The sequence below is a fragment of the Seriola aureovittata genome, chromosome 2, assembly GCF_021018895.1.
Source record: "Seriola aureovittata isolate HTS-2021-v1 ecotype China chromosome 2, ASM2101889v1, whole genome shotgun sequence".
In the NCBI taxonomy this organism is placed as follows: Eukaryota; Metazoa; Chordata; class Actinopteri; order Carangiformes; family Carangidae; genus Seriola; species Seriola aureovittata.
This window is the reverse complement of record NC_079365.1, coordinates 829,831-857,023: the sequence shown is the minus strand read 5'-3', so window position 1 is coordinate 857,023 and position 27,193 is coordinate 829,831. Positions and strand designations below refer to the sequence as shown.

General features: G+C 41.4%; 1 protein-coding gene across 1 annotated transcript in view; it reads left to right on the top strand.

The window, feature by feature from the left end:
- Nucleotides 1-27,193, top strand: part of cntn2 (contactin 2) — a 62,832-nt gene that overhangs the window by 2,495 nt on the left and 33,144 nt on the right. The gene's annotated exons all lie outside the window — the stretch shown is intronic.

Genomic DNA, 27,193 nt, shown 5'->3' with positions numbered 1-27,193 from the left:
TACAACTCCTCGCTCACATTTTATGAAGTATGTACATACATGAATATATTCCTCCTGACAGATCAGATGTATGATTAAAGATTTACAGATCAAAAACATTGTGGACATCAGATCTACAACATATTATATTTTATATTAACATAAAAAGAGAAATAATTTGTCCAAGTCAGACTTAAAGAAGACAGTAATTCTTATTTTGTGTTCATGTAACAGTTCAGTTTGATGACCAATTACTTCTGTGCCCACTACAATAGCTCTGTGTTTATATTCTGACTGTACGCTCTGGAGTCTGAACTTGTGTCAGTGCTGAGGTAGTCAGATATGACAACATATTTTTATTTAATTGATCTAAAAATACATTGTTTCCACATCTGCTTCTATTCAGCAGAAACTCAGCATTAATGATCTGAGAACAGTAAGAATGTTATCAATCTATTTTCTATTTAAATCAACTGCATTCACTTTGAACACGTTATAAACATTTCTGAACTTTGTAAACAGGTGTTGGCTGCTCACATGTGATTTTTCAGCCAGTGATTTTTAAGTCAGAGACTAGTGATGAAGTAGGTGTCAACATTGTGTTCCCCATAGAGCTCCTCGCCACTGTCAGAGGCAGTGGCCGTTCGTCTGGAGGGTAAAAAGATGTTAGCTAGCTGATAGCACGTCCTCTCATTTCCAGTGTTAGCTTGTCATTTCATTGACAATATAAATTGTCATATATGAATTAATGTTAGACAATGGTGGATTAGTTGTTGTGCAGATACATTTAGACATCAATTTAGAGTTAATTACTTCATGTTAATAGTCTTTTGTGTGTCTGTGGTGGTTTAGTTAGTCTTTTATCTTTTTGATATTAGCTTCTATAATAAACACCCTATTTTGTTTTCATTCAGGAATTCAGGAGTTTTACCTGTTAGGTCATTGAACAATTGGGTCATTAGGGCTGAATGATATGCAAAAAAATCATATTGCAGTTATTTTGGCTGATATTGCAATTTCAGTTGGAATGGTTTTTGCATTTTTACTGAAAAAAAATATAAAAATGATGATGATGTGATTTTGATTGGTCATGTACCAAACCAACCTGTTCCTTTACGTCTGGAGAATATGATTTGTTGGCCTGGGCGTCTCTGTAGCACCACAACGCTTATGATGCTAACAATTAGGGATTGACCGATTATCAGCCCGGCCAATTATCAGCTGCAACATTCAGCATTTTTCTGATTCTTGGAATTTTTTTTTTTTTTTTAAACAAATAAACATGTTTACAGCCTGGTACAAAAACAGTTTTGGTCTCTAGAGCTAATTTCCTCCTTCATGACAACTGTTGATATAACTCACCTGTTTACATTTTATTAAGGCCTAAAGTCATGAGTAATTGAGGGCGTGGCCCCTTTCAGTGACAGTTGGGTGATCGTATACTTGGCACAAGCCGGCATTTACCTTAAGGGTTAGGGTTAGGGTCCTCTTTTTCCATATTTGGATTAGCCAGGAGTTAGGGGTGGAGTAAGGTACTGCCAAGATGGCGATGGTGGTACAGCCTGAGCTTCAAAACCACTCTTCAGAAACCTGTTGGTGACGTCACGGCGGCTACGCCCATCACAGTGTATGCTGTGTAAACAGACGGTTACAGGTTACAACAGCTCCGGTTAACGAGCGCAGCTGTGTGTCTGAGGTGAGAGCAGACAACAGTGAGGATGTAATAAACATCAGTAGGGCTGGGACGATTATCCGACGTAATCGACGTTGTCGATTATAAAAATTATTCGACGTGGAATTTTAGTGTCGACGCGTCGTGTAAAACCACACAGAGTAAATGTTCATAGAACAAAACCGGAACTTTCTAATGGGACCGTTTATATCCATCGTCTTTGGTTTACCCGGATACAAGCGCAGCGCACGGACTGGGACAACGCGGTGACGTAATTGAAGTCATTGACTACGTGAATGATTTGCGTCTGTGTAATCTATTTGAACAACACGGCGGCGTCTACCAGCGGCACGACGGAGCGTGTGGAGCAACACGCGGCAAAAAAGGCTCGTACACGGTCCTCCAGAGTCTAATCTTGACACCGACAGTGCGGTAGTCTGCAGACTCTGTGTGTGTTGGACGGGGCAAATTGTTATATTAAATGACTAACTGGAAAATAATTGCAATAAAATTACTGTTAGGTTAATAAAAAAAATTATCGTTAGATTAATCGTTTACAGAATAATCGTTTGGGACAGCCCTAAACATCACAATCCTCTACACTGAAGTTACAGCAGCACCACACTCTGATGAACTCAAGCTCATCTGTTGGTCCCAGTGCACAGGAGAACACAGCAGGGACAGAGTGTTGTGATTAATTGGTAAAGGACCATGAGGGTAAGAGCAGTCTTTCTTACTCAGCCAAAGTCGCATGATTGCTGATGATTTTATGAGTGTACAGAAGCTGAACTCGGCTGTGGTTGTCTGTCATTTTGTGTGTCAGTGTCACAGTTTGAATATGTTGTCTCAGGACAGAATCGTTTCATCATAACGGATTTTGGTAATAACGGTGGACTTTCATCATCTTCCTCCTCCTCTGTTCTCCTCTGGGATGTCGGCTTCTCTCAAGACTGAGAGGAGTCACTCCATGATGAAACCCATTTGTGAAGGACATGGAGTCCATAAGCCTGTTCTAATGTAAGTCTGACATAATGAAATCAGTGAATAGAGTGTGGTCTAAAAGAGGGACACCAGCATCACTAGGTCTTTTAACGTAACCACATGACAGTCGTGTCCATGAAGTGCTGCTAAATATAAACTCAGTCAGTGCTCTCTGGTGGACAACCTATGTATTGGTTACAGCTCAGACACACACACACACACACACACACACACACATACACACAGACACACAGACACACAGACACATACACACAGACACACACACACACACACATACACACAGACACACACACACACACACAGACACATACACACAGACACACACACACACACACACACACACACACACACACACAGACACATACACACAGACACACACACAGACACACACACACACACACACACACACACACACACAGACACATACACACACACACACACACAGACACACACACACACACACGCACGCACACAGACACACACACACACACACACACACACACACACACACACAGACACATACACACACACACACACACACACACACACACACACACACACACACACACACACACTGTGGTTCATGTGTCACAGTTGGACAATGAGCTTCAATGATTAGCACCATTTCCTGTCTTGAGATGATGACATAATTGAAGCTACAATATGAAAGTTGTGGAACTCAAGATCAAAAGCTCCTCCTACCCCTCCCTCTCCTTCACCTACATCCTGTGTTATATTCACTGTCTCAGCTAATGTAGGAATTCTGAACTCTCCAGCCTGTGTCAGCATGAGCGATATCCTCCAGCAGCTAATACTAGCTGTAAGCCTTGGAGCGAGAGGGGTAGTAGATCAGTATCGTTTGTTTATTGTATTAATTGACAGCCATGAGCTCCCACCTCTGACTTTCTCCTTCTCTGATTGGCTAGATGGGACAAAGTCACATACTGTAGCTTTCATACTGGAGCAAGTCATAATCTTAAAGAGAAGTAAGAGACCTTTAGGTCCCTCAGTCTTCCAGCCACACAGTCTGCTCCTCAGCTGCTTCCTGTCTCCATATCAATGCTGCTATTGATCCTCCAGCTGAATGGAGCAGACTCCATCCATGCTTCAGACCACGTGCTTTGAGGTGGAGTGAAACAGTGAAGCTTTTTCTTAGGCCTTCCTCACTCAGAGAAGCTTCGTGTTAGTGTGCCGAGCCAGCTCAACAGCTCTTTGTGTTCTAATAAGGGGAGAGATCAGAGAGGTCAGTCTGTCCATGTCAGATTGATGTGAGCCTCAGCAGCCTGTCATGACTGCTGGACCTCTGACAGTCAGATGGATGTGGCGATATGGAGTTTATGCTCAGACAGCTGATCTATGACCATGTCTGTAAAGGGAAATTTGAAATTCCACACTCAAATTCTGCAGCTTTTTAAAAAAGAAATTTTCATTTGTCTTTCATGCTTTTATAGCACATCGATGGCATTCATGAATTCTTCCCTGAACTGACGGGACAAGATGAGCTTCAGGCTGAGCACTGTGTCCACCGTGTTGTTTGGTGTATTCTTCAGGTTCAAATGAAATGGATGTTGAGTTCTTGGTCAGTCTGTCGCTCCAGTCTGAAATATCTCTACACCAACTAGATAAACTGCTACATTCATCCTTCGATGATCCTCAGACTTTTTCATCTCTGACATAAGCATGTTAGCATGCTAAGGCCAAGAAGTGAGGAGAAACCTCCACAGTAAGGTCTCTGTTAATGCTAACTGAGCATCTTTCACTAACCTTAACCAAAAGGCTGGTTTCCTGGCTGCTCTGAAGCTGCAGGGAAGTGCAGTTACTGAACCTCACCTACATTATGGCAAATAAACTACTGTCTTGACGTATCATAATTACTGAAGGAGGCAGAAGAAACTAGCAAATCTGAATATCATGTAAACAACAGAAACACCAGCAACTGGAAATGAGACGATACTGCAGCCCAGCAATAAAAGATCTGTTAAGACATAAAGGGTTTCTGTCCACTGAAACGCTAGAGGTAGGGCTGCTCGATTATGGCAAAAATCACAATCATGTTTGTTTTGATCAATATTGAGATCGCGATTATTCAACACGATTTCTCATTGACCTTGAAAAAAAACAGAAAAAAACTAAAAAACAGATTTCAAAACAAAAAGCGTGTCTATGTAGTTATTCCCGTTACACATGATATAAGTTAAAGATCAGAGCATGGGATTCACCTGACCACCGCCACCCTGACCCTGACTGACCTGAAACTGAATTTCTAAATGACAGTTCAGATGATGCTCTGTCCATGTCAGATTGATTTTGAGAACAATCAGCTGGATAATGGTCCATTTTCATCATTAACCCACGTTGGTATAATGTAATTAACTCTGTGTGTGGGCTCCAGGTTGCAGCGTACAAAACACACCTGATGCAACGGTGGATGAGCTACTGTACATTTCTCTGCCTGTATGTGACGAACCTTCACTAGATGTCACCAGAGGTCACTCGTGTCCGTCCTTACATGAAAAAGACAGTCCACTCCATAGACAGTAAGAGCAGGGTCTGTGTGTGTGTGTGTGTGTGTGTGTGTGTGTGTGCGTCGGTGGGGCTTTATTACAGGTTTCAGGTTTAACAACATAAACAGGGAGAGTGGGAAAAAGAAAATATTCTATGCTAGATAGAAATGAGTCTGCAAATCTGCAATAATTATTGTGTCATTTCCTACAAACTCAAGGTTGAGTGGAATCACGGCCTTGTATTTTCTCAGTTTACCACAGAGTCGGGGTAATATGAGTGAATATATGGAGCACGTTCAGTCCTGGGGGATAAAATAACTTAAACATCCATTTTTATCCTCTTCAGTCAGCACGGGGGGAGTGGGCATTTATTTCCAGCAGCTGGTTTTAGTGTCTTCCATAACCTGCTCACAGTACCCGTCCATCTTTTCTTTTCCCAGGACTTTATGTCTTTTTGGTACCATGTCTCTTCTCGCTGGTCAGACTGAGCCGACTGAACCAGTGATCTCAGAGGGGACAGCAGGAGCCTTTATGCCCTGAGAGGAGGAGAAACCTGGACAGAAAGAAGCCCACTAGTTATTCTGTGCTGCTTAATTAGTACAGTACAGTAATTCTTGCAATCATCCTAGATGCCATATCAATGTTTTTATCTGAATCAAACTGAAACCCTAAATGTATCTTGAAAAGGGAGGGGGACATGTCCTACAGCTTCCCACAGCTGGGCCTCAGTCTTCTCAGCGTTGTTTCAGTTACAGTTCATGACTGAAATTAAGACATAACATTTGACATGAATATAAAGCTGCAGTGTAGGTTCTCAGCATTTCCTGTCAGTGCCGTCACACACAGAATGACTGAACGCCAGTACTGTCTGATCTCAAATCTGTAATAACACCACTTTATGTAAATATGGCCACCCACGCTCAGGGAAGCAGACAGTGAGCTACTGCACACAGGCTCTGGGCAGAACACTATCGTACCAACATGACAACCTCTGCAGTCTCAACAGAAAACAACCACACACAAGATGAACTCACTCATCTCTGCTGGTCGTCTCTGAACTCTGTGATGGAGTTTCAAAAGGCTTTGTCTCTGAGTCCTGCTCTCACTAACAGGGGTGTAGCACAAAACTCTGGGCCCTATACAAAAGCAGTCTCTGTGGCCCCTTCCTCTCTTGATCCATGTATCTCACGCTTCTTTAAAGAAATCTTTTACAAATTATTGGGCAGACAATTGTACACATGGCTCTATAGTGCTTATTAGGGTAGACACTGATGAATTGTTCATGCCACATTTAAACAGGAAATAATAATCCGTGATATGTCACTATATGAGCTCACCTTGTCTCACATCCTCAGAAACATCAGGAGATGATGAGGGACGTGTCGCTGCTCCACTCTGAGGCTGTTTCTGAAACTAAGGGCCATGTGTTTCATGATGTTCATTTTTGTCAGTTATATTATTTATTTGCTAGGTATAATGTAAGGGTGACATTGTAGGTATAATGCTGATTAATTTATAGATTTATACAGCTAGATTCTTACTGACTGCCTTCAATGTAAACAACTGCTGATATTAGCTCAAACAATATGTAGCGTTAACGACATATTTTAGAATTTACTCTCGTTGAAATGGGGCACCAGTCCTCTGGGAGGACAACAATGAATTACTTCATTGCCAAATTTATCAATCTCATATCAGAAGCCATGACTTCTCGATTCAATGGATCTCCAGTCTCTACGTCAAAAGAATACAACAGGACAACAGCTGGGTGTAAATAAAGGAGTTTATTAACTAAACTACTATCTACAGAGTAAATGCAAGGTGTAATAATCATAAAGATGAAAATAATAATGAAATGAGCAGTGTGATGATGGTGGGAGAGAATATGTTATGGCTATACACTATGGCTATACAGCTAATGATGCTACATCTACGAATTAGGTTTGATAATTAAATATTGCTATATTTGAACCTCAACCCAGTCATGAGCAGAGTGTTAAGACCGGCCTACTGTGAGTTGCGCTGTAGCTGAAGACCCTCGGCTGGAACCCAGGTGGCTGTGGTTGCCGTGGTAACCCTGGAGACACAGGATCTAGGTGGATTCTCCTGGAGGCCGTGTCCCGTTATCACGATGACGGATTCTGCCGGTGTCTCAGCGGTTCAGCTCTGGTGGAGTTTGCCAGGAGACTTTCTGTCTCTTGATTTCTGCTCGGCTTTTCTGCAGGAGGTCGTGCAGATGTGTCTCTGCTGGCGTCTCTTGCGGGTTGATGCGAAATAAACTCTAATGCTCTTCACTTTGGCTGGATAACTTTAGAGGAGACCGGCGTTGACCAGATGACTCTAAAGTTGTCAAAATCTTCAAAAAGGAAAACTTGATGATGATTCAAAAGTTACAAAATTACTCTGAGGCACTTGTGTTGTTTTGGCAAAGAAAAATAAAAGATGCGAAAAGTGCAAGAATGACTAAGAGCCATGAGTTTGTGGCGAGCAGCTTAGAGCTAAGAGTTTCCATGGCTACAGAGCCGGGCTTTGAGCCGGGACTCTGAGCTTTGAGCAAAGATCTCAGCTTCTAGTTTCTGCATCGTCTTCCTCCTTAGCATCTCGCCGAGTTTCTAACTTTTCTCGTTTCTAACATTTCTGACCTATTCTTTTTCTGGCTTTTCTTCTTCTCTGACTTCTCTGACCTTGTCTTCATCTTCTCTTCAGACTGTTTTATCCCCTGGGTGCTGGCGCATGTTTCAGGGGCGTCACCCATCTTCTCCTGTGTTTCCACTTGGAGAAGAGAGTAATTTTCCACTGAACTTTGGAATAATTTAAAATCTAGAGTTTACTTAGAAACTCGCACATCCGTCTTCCACCATGACCACAAAACATTAAATGAAATAACATAAAACTACTTGCACTAATAATGACAGAGAGGAGTAATAGGAGTGTTGATTTCATATTACATCCTTCAAACCTGGAATTAATCATGATGCAAGTGGTTAATTGATCAAACAACAATATAAATATTTCCCAAAGCTAATAGTTTATAAATGTGGATTACACAGCAGTTCTTTGACTGTAATAATAATAATATGGACATGCTGGATGTCATGTAGTGTGTTACCTTGTGTGAAGGATGCTGACAGTATGGTCACATGAAGGACATTGTCTTAAAGTCTACATGTTACATTTCAAACATTCTATGGGATAGAAGTTTGGGATTAAACTATTACATAGGAACATCTCATGAGTTACAGAACAGCTAGATATTTAATTTTACATTCTTCCTCAGATCTGTGTCTGTGAAGAGAGTTCTGCTGGTCACTACCCAGGATTGGAATGTGGGTTGTAGTTTATGACTCTTATCTAGAGAGGGACAGAGGAAGGGAGGTTGGTGTGTGTGTGTGTGTGTGTGTGTGTGTGTGTTCATGCATGGCACAGACAGAGCAGGATTCACACCTTAGTGTTAATCAGTCCTTTTGTTGTTACTTGTCCTCTATAAGAAACAATCAAATATCATTAGACAGAGTCTTATTGTTACAAACTGGAGATTTTGTCTATATTCTCCGGTTGTCTGGTGTCCATTGGTTGATCCTCTGGAGCTGACCCTTTGACCTTTGGTCTGGACATGCTAACAGCATGCTCTGTTTGTTTTATGTTTGTTTGTAATGATCTGTTGGACTGTGTGTGAGTGCAGTGTGAAGAGCAGTGTGAACAGCGTACACAGACCTTCAGAGACAGATCGACCAGAGCTGAGCTTTGCTGAGGGTCTGTGCCGGATCGAGGTTTTGCTGCCTCAAACTGAGACTCTGAGATGGTGGCCATGAAGACTGTACCGATCTTTTCTCTTGCCTGATCAGTTATGCATTTTAGAGGATTTTTGAACAAGAGATTTTATATTTATATATAGTTTATATTTGAAAGTTATCAAAAATGTTTATGTTATTTATTCATATAAATAAAATAATAAATAGCAGTTATTTTAAAAAACAATAACAAACATTGTGATGAAGGTTTTGTGATGAAGATATTGTGATGGGATATTTGACAGTGAAAAAATTAAGTCAGTACAAACTATGTAATGGTGACCATGACCATGTTTTACCTGAATTCCATGGTGGGGATTTGATGTTAGTTTGCAGGAGTCATTACCTGCACCTGTGGTTCACCGAGTGACACTTACCCACTGACTGAAATTGTTAGAGATGAGTCCAACCTTGAGTCATCATGCCTTTAGTCTATTATTAATCTGTTTTGTCTTTTTTGTGTTTCTTTGAGCTCTGGACCTGTAGAAGGTCAAACAGGAAAGAGCACAGGTGCATTATGGGTGGGTAAACTTACTGGATTTGGAATATAAATTGTCCTGAAAGGCTGAAATGTGCCTCACCCGTCTGTCCCTGTCCGTCTTCTGCAGTGTGACAGATGAGCAGGGACAGTCAGAACAATATTACCAGCGCTGGTTCTCCACAGGGACCTTGGCGGCGCCAATGCCTGACTCCGTAGTTCATGGTGTCTGGGTCGGGGTCTCAGGAGAGCCTGGAATAGAATGGGTGGGTGGGGGAACTGATCTACTTTAATGTTGACTGGTGAGACTGGGACAAGTAGGTTTTTCTGTGTGGGTGTATTTCTCATTGTGTGTGCGTCTCCTGCTACACTCTAATCACACACCTATTACAATCCTCCTTAAAGATTTCACATTCAGTGTTTCCCATAGCTCTGGAAATATACTTGTGGTGATAGAAGGACGAAAAGGGCCAGTATTAACTGCTGTTTACTACATGTGACAAACAACAAATACGTGTGACCTTTAACAAAATATTTTGTTTTATTGAATATTTCTATTAACTTCACATAATATACTTAACAGATCCAACCCCCCAACCCTCTCCTCCATCTACCCACATGGGAAATCAATGGGTACGCATCTGTACATTTCCACTAATATTTAGCCAGCACAACTTTGGTGCATGTGCAGCTACCAACGCAGCATAGTTGTTGCTTTCTTTCATAGAATTCAAAGCCAACTCCCAAGTGAGAAAACAATACCCAATAAGAGAAAAGGGCCCGATTCCAATCCGGCTCCTACACGGTCCCCCTACCCACTCTCACTCCGTGTGCGCCTTCATGGGAAGGGTCCGCCACATTGAGTGTCCAAGTCCTAAATGACCTCAAACTGACATTTGATAGACTATTTTCACCCACACATGACGAAATTAGAGGTTAAATAGGAAGTGTTTTTTTACTTGACTTGATATTTGAAAATTAAACAAAATTAAAAAATAACAATATAATTAGATTAAGACGGCAAACGAAAACATGTTCAGCTGTCACAACCAGACTTATACACAGGACGCAGATGCAGGGTATCAGAGTCTTTATTAGTAATTCCGGTTTAATTCCAAGGCAGAGAAAAAAAGCAGGCTATGAAATATTATCTATGACGTGCTTCTTCACGAAGAAGCAGGGTTAATCAATACCAAAAATAAAAATCACTCCAATAAGGGAGGAAAAAGACTACATGGAACATAAACAGAAAATCACTGTAGCTTCAGAGGAAAAAGGAACAAAAAAAAGAAATAGAAACAACAAAAAACTCTCCTAAAACTGGAGGTACTATGATATAAAAAGGTAAGTAAATAAAAATCACTCCACACGGAGGAAACAAAAGGCTATGCAAACATTAACTAGGAAATTCAACTAAGATATAAAACTTACAACAAAAAATCTCTCACTTGGAGGAAACCGACAAGAACTGTGGCTGTGAAGACGGCTGGGGTGAACGCACATGAACCAAGACGAACACACTGGCACAAGACAAGGGGAGACGCAGACTATTTGAACACATGAGGGTAATGAGGAGCAGGTGAACACAATCGGGAATCAGGGAAGACAATCAGACCGGTGACACATGAGGAAGGGCAAGTGACCTGAAACGAGAGGAGAGTTACTTCTTTCAAAATAAAACAGGAAATGACAAGACAAAAAAGACCCAAGACAAGACAACCCCACCACGGTGTGACATCAGCAATATCAGAATGCGGCCAAAATAGCACGTGAGTGAATTTTTACTTAATTTTTCTTTACTTAATTAATAATTTTCCTTTCACAAGCTAACTGCCATGAATGTGTTCAGGGCCATGTCACTGCCCGCACATCGACAGCTTTGTTAATGCTGTGTATAAGATTATCTTTTAGATAAATATTGATTTAATCACACATTATTTTGGGTAACAATGAATTTCCTGTTTCCATTGTAGAAAGTTGAGGGCGTCCCAAAGCTTGCCGTACAGCATGAATGACACTGAACTGAGAACCAGGAAATTAAAATCCGGCGAGCAGAGTTTCAGTGAACAGACCGAAACACACCCAGTGTATCACTACCTGTGTTCACTGTTGCTGGTGTGACAGTAGACGTACTGGAATTATCTGTGTCCCAGTTCAGGGGACGCATCCTACAGAGGACGTGGTCTGTGAAGGTGTGGCACTTCGTAGTCGTCGTAGACCGTGAATAGGCCGAACTAAAATGAGACGGTCTGGTCTATGTAGGATTTTCACTTTGCATCACCAGCTGTTCTACCCTTACTGTTGTGTAACAAAGCGCGGCTCCTGTTGCATAGCAACCTTGACAACATATAACTTTTTTCTCGAAACCTTGCGGTTTTAAGGCCTTTGGTTTTAACAGTTGTACAGTTAGTTGTTGAACTGAGCTGAAACACAATATTTACATGTCATAGTGTAATCCTCCGGCTCTCTGTCAGTGTTGTTTGCTTTCATTACCGGCACGCAGTGAATCTTGGGATAGGTTGGTCCACGAAAGATCCAGCTGTTGGAGCCTTCGTTGTCCAGGTAAGGAAGGACACATTTAAACGGACCTTGGAAATGGGACACTTTAGTGACTGGTTGATCAACATGTAATATGTCAAAGGTAAATTAAAGTTCAGAACCACTTTTACATCTACTCTTTATACTGTTTAGACTCTTATTTAAGGTGTCATAGCACAGCAGTAATGTTAGTCCTCTTATGGGACACTTTGCTCAGGTACTTGTGGTCAGCTGTATTGAGATAAGCAGCTATAGTAACTTCTGAGGCAGTTTAAAATTTAGTGTCTGGTATTAATATATTAATGTGAAAACACTGACATGATCATACATTGGTCCTCTCTCTCTGAAGCCATTGTTGATCTGTGACATTCATCTGTTTTTGATCATTTCAGCAGTAAGACACAAATATTAGGATGACACAACAGACAGTACTGAGCTAACACTGAGACTACCTGACATCACCTGTCACTGTAGCAGACTGTGTAATGTCCAGTCCTGTGGGTTTTTAACAGGCAGTCATTTCTTTAACAAGTAGAGACTAAATAAGTCCTGATGTTTCATACTGTTGAGTCTTACTAAAACAACACACACAGTCTGAACATGTGATGTGACCTCCCTGACCTGAGACTGGCATCAGATGATGGTGTTGTTAGAACATCTGGAAGGGTGCGTTTGATTTATTGTTCCCATTCCTGCCAAATTTGTGGATGCCTCGCTATTCAGATTGTTTGTGTCAACAATACAACAATAATAACTACTACTACTACTACTACTACTACTGCTATCCTTACGATGTACTGTACTCTTTGATTATTAGAATTATAATATAGGTGAATGGTTGAAATGTCATTTTAAGTGTTGCAGTATACATCCCTATAATTATTAGAGCTCCATATTTTCCTCTTCTTCTGAATACAGGCTGTGTGCATTTCTCTGTGGACTGAGGCTTTGATACTTTCACAGTATTAATATAGAAGCTAGAGCTGATCTATAATCACACAACACACAAACATCTACCTCTAGACTATAGGGAGCTTTAAATTATGTGAAAAAAAGCAGTTATTTTCAGTTTTGGCTGCTGGGCCAGTGACAATTTTATTAGGGGCCATTGGGGCCAATGGGGGCCCAAGTGGGGCCAGAGAACAAACTTTACTGTTGTTATATGAACAGTTCTGTCACAGACAGGGATTTCTTGATGGTATTTGAGTTTCTGGCTACAATAAACATAGTGACTGTTGTTAAGTGTTTTCTTTGTTTGTTGTTGTCACGTGTCACAGTTGTTTTTTTCTGACTGAGTGGATGTGAGGGGAAGAGGGAGCGATGACAAGGTTAGGAAAGCTGATGTCTGACAGTAGGACCATGTGTGTCACTTAGTGCTGGGTCACTTTCTGGACTCTGAGCTGTTGATCCTTGGCCCAGGGTGCATCCTGACCTTATCCCACCCAGCACCCTTCTGTGGCCTGAGCTCAGCTATAAATCAGCTCTATCTGCTGCCACGACAGGAAGTCAGAGGAGACACTAATCACTACTGAGAGTCAGCACTGATATCAGAGCTGCTGGGTCAGGTTTTCAGTCTAGTTTACTAATCCATATATTTTCTGATCTTAATCAGATTTCAATAACAAATAACTAAATAATAGGGATGCCCCAATTGATCAGCCACCGATCAAGATTTTTTCATTAGAAATACGTTATCAGTAGATGTGAATTAATGATTCTAGTCACGACCACCTTAGAACAGATCACCTGTGGTTAATACTCAGGTGGGTTAGGGTTACTCTGTGTGCTCTGTGGTGTAGCCCCGCCTCCCACCTTGTTCACAGGCCACATGTCGGCCGTGTGGAACTTTTACAAAGTGTGAGACTGATAGAACACACACCACCAGCAATGCATGACGCCATAAAATCCCATTATTCTTCAGTTTGCATAATGAAACTGAGTCTCTGTTCTGAGACATATTGCCTTTTATTTATTAGACTATTTGCACTGTTTATCCTATGGAATAGACTTAATATTTTTTGCCAGTCTGTTAATAATTGTGTTATGTAAAATTATTAATAATTACATTGTGTAATTCAGTTGTTCTTACTGTAGGATACTTGCTGCATTTCTCTTTGGGAGTTTTTTGTTCTGCTCTGTTGAACAAAGTAAAACCATGTTGTTGACTTTTTGTGGTCCTTTTGTCAGGTGACGCTGCTGCTGTAGGAGCTCAACAACATACTGACCAACCACTAAACCAGCTGCCATAACAAAACACAAAAAATGATTAGCATCAGCTGTGGATCAACCGATCTCTCATCTACTTTCAGTTTACAATTTAGAGAACAGAGAAAAACTGGACAACATTCACAATTTAACGTCATTACAGTCCAGCAAAAAATATTGTGATATACAAGACAGTTGAAAGTTTAATTTGTCACATGACAAGGTTCAATGTACATTAAGCAGAACAGTGAAATGAGGGATGGACTCCACAGCAGGACAGACTGTACAAAACTGTAAAAAAAAAAATTTGACATGAAAAATATTGTATGTGGCAGGTAATATCATGACAGTCAATATTGAATATTGGACCAAGCCGGCTTTAAACATGACTGAAACAGTTAATTCAATATTAAAACTAATTGTTGACTAATTGGTTCCTCTGTAGTCAGGTCCAACATATATTCATTACAATCATGTGTCAATGTGTCCAGTACCAGAGTGGATCATGATTATCTTTACTGATAAAGGTAGAGATGAAAGAGACTGCAGATGTGAGTCTGTTTTTGTAAATTAAAGCATGAACACAAGGTTCAGGTCTACCACTTGCTTGTTCTGGATTAGGTATTGATTATTGTCTCATGGATCGTACTGAGTAAGAGGCTGGAGCTCAGGTCTGCACCGGAGTCATGTGACTGATCAGAGAGGGTGTGTGAGTGATGCTGTAGTGGTACAGTAGTCACTTCATGTAAATGGTTCTCTGTTTAACAGGGCAAGTGGAAAGAGGGACTCATAGACCTGCTATTGTTCCCTAATGATCAGGCACATACACACACACACACACACACACACACACAGAATAGATGTGTTTGTGTGCCGATGAAGTCAGACACAGTGTGCATGAAGTCATCCTGCTCTCAGACCCCCTCGTAAGTGGAGGGGACACTAATGGCTGGTTGAGGGCACAGCAGGCAGCCTGGAGATTTTTATCTGTCCCCAGGGCCAAGGTCTAGGTCCTGGTTGAGGACTCACCATTATGCTCCACCTCCTTCAGTATGTCTCCATGTGATCACTCATGTTCTCCATCCCGTCAGTGATACAGTTATTGTGTTTCTCCCTGCATATGGTCACTCAGCTCAGTGGTGGCAGTTACATGGGGAACACAGAGGTGTGGAGTTAGCACAGGGTGCTAATTAGCTGCTTGATTGCTTGTTGGTCTAAATTTATTTTTCAGTTCACGGCTCATTTATGGATCAGAACAGTTTTTGTTTTAGACTTTGTAATGAATACACTTATCTATTTTTATTAATCCACCTCTTTTTTTATTTTATACTTGAATCCTGTGTATTTTTGTCTTTGTTTTTGTATTTTACTGCATTTTATCGTATTTTAAATCAGCTGCAATGACATTTTAATTTACCTCTGGGTATCTATCTATCTATCTATCTATCTATCTATCTATCTATCTATCTATCTATCTATCTATCTATCTGTCTGTCTGTCTGTCTGTCTGTCTGTCTGTCTGTCTGTCTGTCTGTCTGTCTGTCTGTTTGTCTGTCTGTCTGTCTGTCTGTTTGTCTGTCTGTGTGTCTGTCTGTCTGTCTGTCTGTCTGTTTGTCTCTCTGTCTGTCTGTCTTTCTGTTTGTCTGTCTGTCTGTCTGTCTGTCTGTCTGTCTGTCTGTCTGTCTGTCTGTCTGTTTGTCTGTCTGTCTGTCTGTCTGTCTGTCTAATGATGAGATGGTGAGGAGTGAGGACTCTGGAGGTTGAAAGATGAGCTGGGGAAACTTGTCTTGGGCTCCAAGCCACTGCATCTAATCACACAACAACATCACAGTGCACATGCACGCAAGCACATAAATCATTCATTCAAACCTATAAATTGTCCCTAGGATCACAAGTTGAATGTGAGACAGGGTGAAACACACTGGAAACACGACAGAAGTGGACACAGTGGACACAACCGTGGGGATGTGGGTGGGTACCATGAAGCATGAAGGTGGGTGGGGGATTACATTAGAGAATGATTGACTACGGCACCGCCTGATGCACCTATAGCACACACCTGCACCTCTCATGTCAAGAGCTGTTTGCTCTGAGGTTTATTGGATTGTTATTTTGTTGTTATTGTTTATTATCAGCCAGAGGTTTTTTTTTTGTTTTTTTTTTTACAATTGTTCCACCTGGATCTGACTTAGCCTACAAGCTCCCACAGAGACCGGTGTGGCATGTGTACTGGACTGGACAGCCGCCCACAGTTGAGATTTATTAGGCTGTATTATGATTCTTTAGTCATTATAAATGAGGGTGATTTTAGAACAAAATCAAGGTCTAGTTTGTATTCACAAAATAAAGTTTGCGAAGTGGCTGCGTCATGCGTCACATGCCGACAGTGACTTTCCTCATCACTAAACCATCAGCTTCCCCCTCGCTCACGTCCTGAGAAAGTGACTCTTGCTCTCTCTCCAGATCCGCATATAAAAATGTAGGCCTGATGTTAAATGAAAACAATAAGTGAAAAAATAGACAAAATAGCCTCTGCTAACCCTAAGCATGTTAACTATTACTGTAAACAGCTAGCCCGCTAACTGCAGCTGGAGGCAGCAGGTCAGGTTCTGCTCTGCAGCCTTGGTGAGTTTGGTGTAGCTCCTCATGAACCAGGCGGAGACTGAGGTGGAGACCAAACTTTCAAATTACACTTACATATAGCAGCTCATACATAAATAACATCTCTATCCAAACGAATAGTCCATATGAACTGAGCAAATAGTGAGATTGGTAGCGACACAGTTTGTAAACAGAAGACAGCATTGTGGGTGAGGAGCAGCAGGAAGCTGACAATCATCTGACAGAAGAATCAAAGTGGTGGAAAGATATGAAACACAACTTCCGGTCAGGATTTTCAGAATAAAATCAGAGTGGACACAGATTGCAGATGATGAGCAAGATCGTGGATTGTGATTCTCCCCAAAAAGATTGTGATATGATCCTTAGGCCAGATCAGTGAAATACTGCACCACTGACTAAAGACCAGGTTTTTGTGGTCAATCACTTTCCACTGCCTCAAGAAAGCATTAATGTTGACCACACCTCATTTTAAGACCAACACACCCATGGGTGCTCAGATGGGTGCAAGTGTATTTGCTATTTAAATAATGTGGGCACTGGACGGGAAAATAACAACTGCCTCGGTCTGAAACTAGCAAAGACACTTGTGTTGCTCTTTGTGCCGGTTGTGAGATAGAGCTCTTGAAGTTGAGTTAGAGATGATGACGAGGTTTCTGGTCTCTGGCTCAGTCCCAAAGGATTTCATTTTGTGATGTTTGAGCCTGAAACACTATGACTAAAATTGCAGTTTTGCAACGTCCAGTGACATCCGAAAAACATTTGAACTGCTGTGACTGAGGAGTTTCATATACAGTGAGAACAGACCTGGTTTCTCAGGGTCACTGACTGAAGAGATAAACTCATCATGTCTGAACTGGATCAGTCAGAAAGACCTGGTCAGGAGAGCTGAAGGTCAGACTCAGGTCAAGCAGCACTGTACTGATACTCAGCCCTCTCTTGACTCAGCACCTGTCAATAATAGATTAGTATGACCAGAACAAGGTTGGCTCAGTGCTATGTAACTGCACAGTACATCTCTCAGTCTGGCCTTCTCTGCAGACCAGGCTCTGGAATAAAATGAAAGGAGGAGGACTGAGTCTAAATGATAGTGTTGGTGGTGTTAGTTGATATGATTCATCTTACCCACAAACCAGGGTTTAAATAGACAAGCTGAAAGTGCCACATGAAATCTGGAGATTGTGAGTCACGCTGTGTGAAGGACACTGAAGAGACGTAAAGGACAGTCTTCAGGGACCTGGTCCAGGACGAGGTATTTGTGAAATCACTCCTGAGCACTGTGGCAGCCAGCTGACTCTCATGAATCCTTGGTTTGTTTTTCTGAACTGAAGAAAAAAGGAAACATCTCTCTCTGTCTCCGGGCTCCAATGTTCTGCAGCTGAAGAACACAAATAGTTTTAACAGAGGTGGGACAGAAGATGTGTAGAGGTCGACCTCAGAACAATCACATAAAGAGATGGAAGAGGAGATGGAAACAAACACAGACACAGATCAGGCTCCAAATCCCTCTGACATTTTGAATCTTGAAGTCGCAGCAGAGGCATTAAAGTATTCTCACAAGACAGGAAGCCCAGTGTGGGGTCACGTGATTAGTTAAGCTGCAGGACAGTCCCTATATCACCTTATTCAAAGGTCATGTTTCTTTTCTGCTTTTCAAAGGGGCAACAGGAGAGACTTAAAAACATACATTCTGCACTCACCATCAGGTCAGTGTGGCTCAGACAAACACACCTGAGCATCTCACTCACTAACCATGTGTGGTGTATCGGAAGTCTGCTCAGCTGTTTCCTACATGTCTGTCAGGCTGAGGAGAGCAGGGCAGCTGGTCCCCCACATACCCACACCAGTGTTTCCAGTCCCTTCAGGAGAGACAGATACTAGTAGATACTGGGCAAAATAACTCACTGCAAAACTGGGAATTAAACACAGTCTGTAACTTATGCCTCTAGGGGTCTCTCAATCACAAATATAAGAAAAGGCAACTGTTGTCATTGACATGTTTTTGTTTTTCTGTTGTCAGACAATGGAACAAAAACAGTGACCGAAACATGGCCATTTTTAAGCTGCTGCTCTGCTGCTGTTAAAACTCTGATGTTATAACCACGTCATCTGAAAACAGCACCAAACACATCAGTTAAAGACAAAGACTGAGCTGTGATTAGAAAGTTAGAAGGGACAGAATATCAGGGTGGTTTCATATATAGTCCTTTTTAAATGAAACAAACTCAGTCCTGTTGAAGTGGACCAAAAAGTGAATTAACAGTGTGTGTGTGTTTATAAGTGTGTGTGTGTGTGTGTGTGTGTGTGTGTGTGTGTGTGTGCGTGTGTGTGTGCATGCGTGTGTGTGCGTGCATGTGCGTGTGTTTGTTCTTTAACCTCAGACAGACTAATGTCAGGTTTTACGACCCCAGAATGAGGTTCTCCTGGATCTGGGCATTGTGTAGTAGTAGGGTTTAAATTAGAGTCAGAAAGATGCTCTCTGTCGGTGGGTTCCTGGTGAAAATCTGGAATAAAATAAAAAATTCTGGGCTACAGTTGGATTTGTAGTCTCTGAGGTTAGTGATGCAGCTAGATTGACTTTTATTAGAGGCAGGTCTTTATGTCTAACTCCCTCTGTTTGATATGTAGAGTTGGTCATAGTCGTTAGTACGAAGCCTCGTTACCGATGACTTCTCTCTCTCTCCCTCCCTCTCTCCTGCTCTCTCTGCTCAGTGTGTCTTATGTATAGTTTTTACTCTGCCTTCTTCAGCAATAATTATACATGGAATGAAAGTAGTGTATTTGCTGTAATAGAGGTGAGGCTCAGTGTATTGGAAGCACTTCTTCTCTTCCAGAGCAGCCGGGAAACTGGAGTGGCTCAGTAGACTGCAGCTCGGCACTCTGCTGACAATTGGTGGAAATATCATTAATGAAGTGATATTCACTGAATGATAAAGTAAAATTAATATTATTTTCACTTTGCTGTGTTTACTTTATGCAGATCCATAAATCACAATTAAAATTAATTGTGTCATTAATGTGATTAGATTATCTTTTGTTGCATAAAACAGCCTGAATTTGTTTTGTTACTGTGCTGAGTGATATATGAACATAATCATAATATAATATAAGAACAGTGTTTTCATTCCCTATCAAACTACTGAAGATTTGATAAAGTCAAATACCAAAAGATCTATAATAAATGTATATTTACCAGGGAATTTCAGTAGTCCTGTATAGACCAAGGATATGGAGGCAGAGGAGCAGTACTCTGCTGCCTCATCCCCTCCACCCCCCCCCACTGTGCTGTCATTCCAGATGTCCCAGAATACCAGGAAGCAACGTCCTGTATCACCAAACTGCTGTTGAAATAAATGAGCCACAGTCCTAAAATAGCTTTGTTCAATTTCCTGCTTATCACCACTTTTCAAAGTAACCTAGTTTACTATAAAACTATATGCAATTATTCTCTCACAGTTTGTCTTATGGACCAACCTGATGTGAATTATCATCCCCAGATAATCACAATGATTCTGATCCCTCTTATTTCTCTGGGTGGTCCTTCAACCTTCATCCATCTCTCCAGCCTTTCAAACTGTTTTACCTCCATTCAAGTGACATTGTTTCGCCCTAATGTGTGTGTCAGTATGTGTGTGTGTGTGTGTGTGTTGTGCGGTCCTTGTGTGTCCCATCAGCAGATGTCCATACAGCCCTAAAAGCCCTGTGGCCTGGGGCGGTCGTACTCCTTCATGGAGCATGACGGTGAGAGTGATGCATTGTGGTGAAGGACAGATACAGAGTATGTGTCACAGTTAGAATTATTTCTCAGATGATAAACATGATGGAAAATATTTGTGTTTTGTTTACTGTCAAACCAGATTCCAAGATTTTTTGCAACAGGCTTGATCTGGTTTGACAGGGAAGCAGAAGAAGGATGGATTTGTTTTTATCATGGCTGGGACCCAATAACCAGGATCTCAGGTTTGTTCAAATTCAACTGGAGAAAAATGATTCGACATACAGGGTTTAACCTCACACAGGCCAGTGGGTCAGTGGGTTTAACTGGCAGATACAGTTGTGTATCGTCAGAATAAAAATGAAAAGAGACACCATGTCTATTAGGGCTGAATGATTAATCGCATTTGCGATAATATCGCAATATGATAAACTAGATTTTCTAAAAATGCAAGCTGAGAGTCGCAGTGGAGTTTTTCGCTACGACTGACTTGTGGTTAAGCTGTACAGCAGAGCCCTATCAGAGTCTTATGGAGCATTTCATTATCGAAGACTTCGACCTCAAAGCTCACTGCCTGCAAACTAACTGCCACCTCCCAGACGACCACACAGGGGAAAACACTGCAGCTGGCGAATGAGAGGGGCTCGCCAGCTGGAACTCCATGAAGAGAACCATGTCTGCATAACGATGGACCATTATACATGCTTATAAGGCTGTAAGTTAAACAAATTATTCAATATACTACTGTGATTGAAGTAGTTAAATAAAAATATGTTATTCATATCAATTCATGCGTCATCTAATTTCATCATGACATATAGGCCTGGCCTACAGGAAAGAACAGTTTATGTTTAATCTATCTAAGTAATCTTGGACATTATTTCCTAGATTTTTGCTATAAAAGGAAACTGGAAGTTGGTCTGAAGTGTTGAGGGAGAGAGTGATCCAGTCCAGGTTTTTTTAGCATCTGGGTCAATCAGGCAGTTTTAAAAATAATCGGTACACAACCATTAGACAAGGAACTGTTAAAAACAGAGAGCAAACTAGGCGAGATAGAGTCCATAATTTTAAGTGAAAACCAAGTTGCTAAAATGTCAAGAGGGCTGGAGGACACTCTCATACGTGATACTGTATCTAAAAGTTCAGACCATAGACTGTATATAAAAATGGACATCGACTTCGGGTCTGGAAAAATGAAGCCAGTGCGGAAGTGCCTTAAACTTGGATTCTATCGAATGACCATCAGGGGGCAACTCCACTGGTTGCAAAATGAAGTCCGATTGTATTGAAGTCTAAGGGAAGATGACCCTGCTTGTCACTTGCTTTATTATCTCAGTAAACTTTTTCATTATGTGTTTATGGTCTGGATTGCTAGTTTAAGTTTTCTTCAATACAACATGATCAATGTGGTCAAATTATGGTCCTATCTAAAAGAAATTAGACATTAAAGCAGAGTGGTTTTAGGGTGTGGCTAACGCGTGATTGACACACAGGGGGACCTGCCTATTAATCCGGATAGAGGCCAGAGTGATGTGTCGGACATTTGACTTGTCATTGTGTTTTCAGTTCATCAAAGTTAGCTCTAACATGTTCTTTGCCTGAAAATGTCTTGTTCGGTGTTCAATTGTTCTGAAAGACATTTGGAGGAGTCAGCGGTTACATTTTACCCGGTAAGTACATTTTGTTTTAAGCCCATTTTTTGCTAGCCAAAATTAGCATCACTGTTAATATCGCAGTTCAGGTGAAGATGCACCTTGCTAACCAAGCTAGCCAGCTAGTGCTACACTTAGCTGATAACTTAGAAATTACTATACAGTACTATAACAGTACCTGGCACCACTGGGCTGATAACCTGTGTCAACTTGGGTTAGCCCGTGGAGATGTTCAGTCAAAGCCTGATAAAAAGGTACATTTAATCAACGTTAATGGACGTTTGATTTGTGTTTCTTGCACATGTGACCCTGTTTTTTCTGTAAGTGATCCGAGCAGCGTTATTGTAAGTTAATAAATTGGCCATCAAGACGTTGTGATAGTTCAAGTTAAGATAACGTGATGTATACAAAATGTGTAGAAAAGTATATATCATATAGAAGATTGTTCATTTAATACTCAAAACAGTCCTCAACTGAAGCAGACATTCATGCACCTATCCTGTCAGCTGATTGATATTTATGATTAACTGTGATCCACCGCATCTTAACTCAAGTGTTGGTCTATTGTCATTTGAAAGGTTTCCACACTGTGAAAACTGAGTGATCTGTGCCAACGGAAGGAGGACCTCATGTACAGAGCAGCACATTTGTTTCTATTCATCTGGTTGTGGAGAAGGGAGACTGCATGGACATCCTAAGTTCTCAAATGGGCTGTGATGATGATGCTAGAAAACCACTCCCAGTTCAGCTTCCTCTGATGAAATGACAGACTAACTGTTGATTAGCTTGTTTATTATTCTCTGTCTTCAGTATTCACAGGTTCAGTTTCTTACCTGTAACTTCATTATGCTGTTGTTGACAGGTGATGGTAGCAGCACTTTTAAGAACAGAATTTATAACTATTAAACTGTGATTAAGTGATGGATCAACTCTAGCACTGTCACCACCTCCACAGGTGAAAGTATTTACCAATTGACATCAGCATGTTTTTTATCCTTCATTGTCAGTGTTGTCGGACAACAACATTTAAACATTTCTAGTATTTTTGTTGTTGATTGAAGCTAACATAGAAATAGCCACACAATGCTGTAGGTGTTACTATTGTGAAAATTCATACCAGATGTGTTCTATAAAAAGCATCAACAAAGTTAAAGCAAGAGCTTCATAAATAACTTAATAGACATTATAAACTACATTTATTTAAACAATTTACAACACTGGATTAATTAAATACTGTAGTGTACAATTTACAATCAACTGTAACTATTTAAGGCTGGAAGCGGCCAAAGACCATCCCTCAACAGTATGGAAGCTGATCCATATTGTAGGACAAGGGGCAGGGGCTCAGAACATCACCCAGAGGGAGAGAAGATCACTGCTATCACCTGGATGTGACTGGAACTTAAGAGTGGACCTTGACCGGCAGCTCAAGTTCCCGCCAGAGATAATCACGACCTCTCTGAGACCAGACATCATCCTGTGGTCCCCCTCGGCCAAAACAGTGATCCTGGCAGAGCTCACAGTCCCTTGGGAGGAAGGAATGGAGGCAGCATTCGAAAGAAAGAAGGCGAAATACACCGAGCTGGCAGCTGAGTGTCGAGAAGCAGGGTGGGCGACCATTATCTGCCCTGTGGAAGTTGGCTGCAGGGGGTTTATTGGAACATGCATCCAGCGTCTCCTGAGGAGCATCGGAGTGACCGAGCCAAAGCTGAATAAGGCATCCAAGGAATTGGCAGAGGAGGCAGAAAGAGCCAGTTTCTGGCTGTGGCTGAGAAGGAAGGATATGTCAAAGGTCCTAGGGGTAGCTGCAGGGGGCGGCAGGGAGACGTCCCTGCCATTGCTCCACCACCACGAGATGTTCCGGGAATAATGGAGCGAAACATCAATGAAGGGTCGCTCCCGGCTGATGACCCTGCAGCTACCCCACAGGCACCGTCGTAGGTGCGTCAGGCGGAAACGTCCTGCAGGCAGCCATCACCTGTGCTTGCATTTAAGAAATAAATAAAATACAGTTGTGGATGAAGTTAAAGCTGAATTTCACTGTCATATGTAAATTTGCTTAATAAAAAGAGGTAGATGAATCAACAGTGCAACAGTATCTTTAGAAACAAGTATAATCATTATTCATCATGAGTCCTAATGTGTGAGACAGTTAATATTTATTTAATTTGTTACAGCTACAGTGGAGTCCAAAAGTCATGTGATTGTATGTGTGACATGGGGCAGAGAGTGTAATACGACAGTGGGTGTAGGGAACAAAGAAGAGCACAGCTGATCAGACTGAACAATGTTATGGCCACAAGTGTTACATTAAAAAATACTATATTATCATATAAGACACTGTGTCTATGTTTGGGAAGATGTGTGGACACTGCAGGTGGAGGTGGTGCAGGGCCTCCATCATTGCTGCAAGAGGTTGTAGGTGTCCCCAAAGATCCAGACCTTGGCTGGATGGAAAAAAAACATTATAATAGAGGGAAATCACATCAATATCACATTGTAGAGTTTAGAGAAAAAGACAAAAGAAACAGCACTCTGATTAGATGATCACAGATATCTGAAAATACATTATTCCCTCAGCTTAGTTGTAATAAACAGTCTGCTGAACCGTTTTACATGAAATAACAATAGAATAGAAACTAATACTCAGTTTGGAGTCATTGTGCAGGTGAACATGTCATGATGGTTCTCAGCTCTCAGTCATGTTCTTTATTCTGACAGAGACAGAATCATTCCAACAGATGTTTTGACTCCTGTCATCAATAATGAAATGAACTACAGCTGAAAACTATCCGACTAACACTGAACCAAACGTAATATGAACAAACACGACACACACGTCCGCTGCTCTGCTCTTTAACAGCTCGTCCAGACACGACAGTTCACTGTAATAACGGGATCGTTTAGTGACCGTGACTTACCGACATTGACAACCCGCCGTCACTGTTAACACTAAGTTCGGTAACGTCACCTTAGCTTTGCAGAGCTCATTTTAAAACACGTTGTAACATGTTTTCCCTTGGTCTGTGGAGCGGTTACACCACACAGTCAGATCCACCCCTCACCCCTCCCAGCTCCACCCTCTCCTCCAAATATCGTTTCTTCAGGTTTCAAAAAACCAAAATGGCGTTGGCCAAAACGAAAACTCCTGGCTTCAAAAGGGCAGTACACAAACCAATGGGTGACGTCAAGGTGGGTTGCCACTTGGTTCAGACAGGTTAATAGGATAAAACTGGTTCAGGCTATGTATTTGTGGGTAAAGAGAATCGGTGTAAGAGGCAATAGTCATTATTAAGACTCTAATTGACTCCACTTTGTTATTAAAATAAGGTAAAAACATTTCATAATCAGCATTACTTTCTGCTGGGGCACAGGGAGGAGTTGGATTTAAGAGGTGGTTGACCTTCTTGAATAAAAATCTAGGGTTGTGTTGATGGGTAGAAATAAGATCTGATAATAGTGTCTTCTTGCATCCTTGTCCATATCGTTGATGTTGATATTGCACAGCATCATATTGTGTCACAGCGTAATTTCTAGATGACCACTGAATGGCCAGCTTAGGTTTTATTAGCTCAGTGTCAGTGGTAGACAGTAGGAAGCAGTGACCATCAGTCACTGTGTGATGTTTGAACCAGTTTTAATGAAGGAAGAACACAACGGTGGTTTTATTAGCAGGCGGTGGAACAGGGTCTGAGTGAAGGACTCGGGGCAGCCTTCTCTTTCTCTACTGTTATCCATCTCTGCCTTCTGCCGTCTCTGAGAGTTGGGCACCTGGAGGACTGAGCCAGACTTACACCAACCCCACAGAGCTTCAGAAGAAATGAAGGTTTGACAGGATCCAAGCGGGGTATGGTTCTGTTTTTCATCTGTCTTCAGGAACTGACCCTGACCTTAGAAATAGATACAAAGAAATGCAGAGGCATGTGTGTTACCCTCACTTGCAGAAGTGGTAATTGTAGGTTCCGTGTTGTTTTAAAGGGGAAATATCAGAAGCTTTAAAATGAGGAACGTGGAGCATCCTGTTCTACTTTAGCAGAGGTTTCATATGGAGATACTTCATCTTTTGGCTCATCATCATCATCATCATCATCAGCCTCAGGACACTGAAAAGACTGTGAAGAAACTGAGTCTATTCTATTTGACAGACAAACAGCAGCTGCCAGAAGCAACTCAGGCTGACATTGACTGTCTTTTCACCTGTTTGATTGGTTGATGTTATATTCCTAAAAATTAGTTTTTTTCTCTCAAAATTTGACATTTTTCATTCTTGTAATATTGTGACTTTACTCTTGAAATATTACAACTTCCTGTCCGTGATGAGCTCTGACCTGAATGTACTCGTACTCATAGACAGTGAGGGCTCATCCTCCTCCATCACACTATAAACTGATTTCATGGCGTCTGTCTGTGTTTCATTTCATCTCCCTCTTCATCAGTCTGTCACTTCTGCTCTCACTCCTTCTCTTCTTCACTCTTTCTTTTTCCTTTCAACTTGTACGTTTGATTCCCCTGTTGCTCTGTCATTCCCTACCTGTTTTATTCTTCCATGCTGTGCCCTTCCCTTCACCCTCAACAGTTTGTGTGAGTGCTGACTCATAGTGATGTGTGTGTGTCTTACCCACTGAAGTCATTTAGGCCTAATGATGCATTGAGAATTGTAATTCTATATTGAGTGAATCTTAAGCAGATAAAGTACGATGGACTGTGTGTGTTGAGGTGATACACCCCTCAAAAACAACTCATCTCAGATTTATTCAAGTAGTATCTGGTTATAAAGAATCATCAGGTCCATGATAAATCTTAAGGTGGAAATTCGTTTCCACTATGTATGGACAGTAGCAAATATTTTTGTCTGGACCGCAACAGTGGGTCCCAACCTATAATTGTGAATGTCGCTGACTGACTGACTGATCACAGTTCTACCATTGGTCAGCCGAATGCCACATGACTACGTTGGAGTTACCCCATTGGCTGTAACTCTTTCAAAATGAATTGGCATAAACAGTTTGTATTAGGTGGGTGTTTACAGCCTGCAGTG